Raw genomic sequence first — 4,225 nt, 5'->3', positions numbered from 1 at the left:
TATATGAACGGGTCCGCGCCTTTGTACTCTGCTCCCTTCACCGCTACAAACCAACCAACCATCGTGTCCGTGCGCATCTGAGTCGCAAAGAATGGGGAATAGCGCAGTTTGCTCGTGCATGGGGCGTAGCTCAGTTGGTAGAGCGTTCGCTTGGCATGTGAAAGGTCCAGGGTTCAAGCCGCGGCGCCTCTATTTTTTGTGGTCAGTGCATGGTAAGTGTTGGTCGCGGCGAACCTAAAGGCACGCATGATGTTGCAAAGCCAGCGTCACAGACTGATATGATGTATACTGACGTAAGGAGAGCAAGACGTAAGTGTGGGGACCGGCTGTTATCGAGGTGTCATCGAGTGCAGATCTGTCTTAGGTATCGCGGCTTAACCTCATTGAAGTCTAGAGGGTGGACAACACGTTGGTCTTACTCAGAGCGGTGTCCGAATTCTATTTTCGACGTTATACGTGCCACTTTCATTGTGGCCAACTACGATTCGATACAGAATGCACGAAACCTGAAAGACACCCTAACGGATACATAGAGAGTAGTGTTTGTCTGCTGAATAATGGGAGTGCAAGGGTCTGTGTCGTCTATATGGCTGTATGTAGCACCATTAGTCTTCGGGGGGGCGGGCGTAGCTCAGATGGTAGAGCGCTCGTTTAGTATGCAAGGGGTTCTGGGATCAATACCCAGTGCCTCCAGAATTTTTAACACACCTACATGCGCACCTTGCCATGAAGAGGAATAATTCACAACCAGCAGATGTGTCTAGGAAGATACAAGCGAATGATTAGCATCTACAATTGACAAGCGTGCTGTTATTAGTGCGTAGGAAGCACCCTCCTCCCACGCCTACACTTAATTTAGAAACAGTACAAGTGTTCGCGTAAGATTCTCAAGCCTATGTCGGAAAGATCTGCCTTGCGCCGAGTTCACGTAAATCCCACTGCAAATTCCTATTCTTTGCGTGCAGTCAGCTGCTACTGGTGTTGCTAGTTGTGACTGCTGATAACAGATGCCGTAGCAATCAATTCATGGAGTGAGTTGTATGTTTTGCGGTAGTCTGTCTCTGACAAGCAAGCACAGGTGACATAGGTGCGAACACAGGAAGCTTGCAGACCCTCGCTGCCTGCAGACACCGAGCAGCCACACTAGGAGGGCGGCCTAAGCCGTAGGCGAAATGTGCTCATTCGCTTTGGCGCGACGTCGAACTATAAATAATGCTGTCACTAGCGTGAGCGTCGTGGAAAGTCGGAAAAGTCGGCTGCGAGGGTGAGTGCCAAGTTTGGGGAGCGTTTCGTAGTATGCGCAGTGCAATGGAGACGCGGAAACTTGTTGTGGCCCAGTGTTTTGCAGTTGGACGACAAGATTGGTACACAGTAGTAAAGAGCGAGGCACTGAGTTGGCATGAATAATGGAGTGCACAATGGGGCTCGAGATTTGTTTGTTACCTCAGGTGCTGTATGATTGTCGACAAGGAGTGAAAACGGAGCAATTTGTGACGGCTCTTTCAATTTAAGACGTTAAAAACAGACGGAATTTGCATTTGTAATACCAGAGCATCGAAACTACTTGGAACTTTTGTGTATATGAAAGGGTCCGCGCCTTTGCACTCTGCTCCCTTCACCGCTACAAACCAACCAACCATCGAGTCCGTGCGCATCTGAGTCGCAAAGAATGGGGAATAGCGCAGTTTGCTCGTGCATGGGGCGTAGCTCAGTTGGTAGAGCGTTCGCTTGGCATGTGAAAGGTCCAGGGTTCAAGCCGCGGCGCCTCAATTTTTTGTGGTCAGTGCATGGTAAGTGTTGGTCGCGGCGAACCTAAAGGCACGTATGATGTTGCAAAGCCAGCGTCACAGACTGATATGATGTATACTGACGTAAGGAGAGCAAGTTGTAAGTGTGGGGACCGGCTGTTATCGAGGTGTCATCGAGTGCAGATCTGTCTTAGGTATCGCGGCTTAACCTCATTGAAGTCTAGAGGGTGGACAACACTTTGGTCTTACTCAGAGCGGTGTCCGAATTCTATTTTCGACGTTATACGTGCCACTTTCATTGTGGCCAACTACGATTCGATACAGAATGCACGAAACCTGAAAGACAGCCTAACGGATACATAGAGAGTAGTGTTTGTCTGCTGAATAATGGGAGTGCAAGGGTCTGTTTTTCTATATGGCTGTATGTAGCACCATTAGTCTTTGGGGGGGGGGGGGGGGGGCGTAGCTCAGATGGTAGAGCGCTCGCTTAGTATGCGAGAGGTACTGGGATCAATACCCAGTGCCTCCAGAATTTTTAACACACCTACATGCGCACCTTGGCATGCAAGTGGAATAATTCACAACTAGCAGATGTGTCTAGGAAGATACAAACGAATGATTAGCATCGACAATTGACAAGCGTGCTGTTATTAGTGCGCAGGGAGCACCCTCCTCCCACGCTTACACTTAATTTAGAAACAGTACAAGTGTTCCCGTAAGATTCTCAAGCCTATGTCGGAAAGATCTGCCTTGCGCCGAGTTCACGTAAATCCCACTGCACATTCCTATTCTTTGCGTGCAGTCAGCTGCTACTGGTGTTGCTAGTTGTGACTGCTGATAACAGACGCCGTAGCAATCAATTCATGGAGTGAGTTGTATGTTTTGCGATAGTCTCTCTCTGACAAGCAAGTACAGGTGACATAGGTGCGAACACAGGAAGCTTGCAGACCCTCGCTGCCTGCAGACACCGAGCAGCCACACTAGGAGGGCGGCCTAAGCCGTAGGCGAAATGTGCTCATTCGCTTTGGCGTGACGTCGAACTATAAATGATGCTGTCTCTAGCGTGAGCGTCGTGGAAAGTCGGAAAAGTCGGCTGCGAGGGTGAGTGTTATTTGGGGAGCGTTTCGTAGTATGCGCAGTGCAATGGAGACGCGGAAACTTGTTGTGGCCCAGTGTTTTGCAGTTGGACGACAAGATTGGTACACAGTAGTAAAGAGCGAGGCACTGAGTTGGCATGAATAATGGAGTGCACAATGGGGCTCGAGGTGTGTTTGTTACCTCAGGTGCTGTATGATTGTCGACAAGGAGTGAAAACAGAGCAATTTGTGACGGCTCTTTCAATTTAAGACGTTAAAAACAGACGGAATTTGCATTTGTAATACCAGAGCATCGAAACTACTTGGAACTTTTGTGTATATGAACGGGTCCGCGCCGTTGTACTCTGCTCCCTTCACCGCTACAAACCAACCAACCATCGTGTCCGTGCGCATCTGAGTCGCAAAGAATGGGGAATAGCGCAGTTTGCTCGTGCATGGGGCGTAGCTCAGTTGGTAGAGCGTTCGCTTCGCATGTGAAAGGTCCAGGGTTCAAGCCGCGGCGCCTCCATTTTTTGTGGTCAGTGCATGGTAAGTGTTGGTCGCGGCGAACCTAAAGGCACGCAAGATGTTGCAAAGCCAGCGTCACAGACTGATATGATGTATACTGACGTAAGGAGAGCAAGATTTAAGTGTGGGGACCGGCTGTTATCGATGTGTCATCGAGTGCAGATCTGTCTTAGGTATCGCGGCTTAACCTCATTGAAGTCTAGAGGGTGATCAAACACGTTGGTCTTAATCAGAGCGGTGTCCGAATTCTATTTTCGACGTTATACGTGCCACTTTCATTGTGGCCAACTACGATTCGATACAGAATGCACGAAACCTGAAATACACCCTAACGGATACATAGAGAGTAGTGTTTGTCTGCTGAATAATGGGAGTGCAAGAGTCTGTGTCGTCTATATGGCTGTATGTAGCACCATTAGTCTTCGGGGGTGCGGGCGTAGCTCAGATGGTAGAGCGCTCGCTTAGTACGCAAGAGGTACTGGGATCAATGCCCAGTGCCTCCAGAATTGTTAACACACCTACATGCGCACCTTGCCATGCAAGAGGAATAATTCACAACCAGCAGATGTGTCTAGGAAGATACAAGCGAATGATTAGCATCCACAATTGACAAGCGTGCTGTTATTAGTGCGCAGGAAGCACCCTCCTCCCACGCCTACACTTAATTTAGAAACAGTACAAGTGTTCCCGTAAGATTCTCAAGCCTATATCGGAAAGATCTGCCTTGCGCCGAGTTCACGTAAATCCCACTGCACATTCCTATTCTTTGCGTGCAGTCAGCTGCTACTGGTGTTGCTAAATGTGACTGCTGATAACAGATGCCGTAGCAATCAATTCATGGAATGAGTTGTATGTTTTGCGATAGTCTGTCTC

At 48.9% G+C, this 4,225-nt stretch overlaps 2 non-coding genes across 2 annotated transcripts; both read left to right on the top strand.

The window, feature by feature from the left end:
- The first annotated feature begins 1,697 nt into the window (after positions 1 to 1,697).
- Trnaa-ggc (transfer RNA alanine (anticodon GGC)) lies at positions 1,698 to 1,770 on the top strand. The gene has a single exon. It is a non-coding gene; the product is annotated as a tRNA-Ala (tRNA).
- Positions 1,771 to 2,204: 434 nt separating this feature from the next.
- On the top strand, positions 2,205 to 2,277 carry Trnat-agu (transfer RNA threonine (anticodon AGU)). Its single transcript has one exon. It is a non-coding gene; the product is annotated as a tRNA-Thr (tRNA).
- The last annotated feature ends 1,948 nt before the right edge of the window (positions 2,278 to 4,225 follow it).

Source organism: Schistocerca gregaria, chromosome 10 (assembly GCF_023897955.1).
Source record: "Schistocerca gregaria isolate iqSchGreg1 chromosome 10, iqSchGreg1.2, whole genome shotgun sequence".
In the NCBI taxonomy this organism is placed as follows: Eukaryota; Metazoa; Arthropoda; class Insecta; order Orthoptera; family Acrididae; genus Schistocerca; species Schistocerca gregaria.
This window is presented reverse-complemented; position numbering and strand designations above follow the sequence as displayed.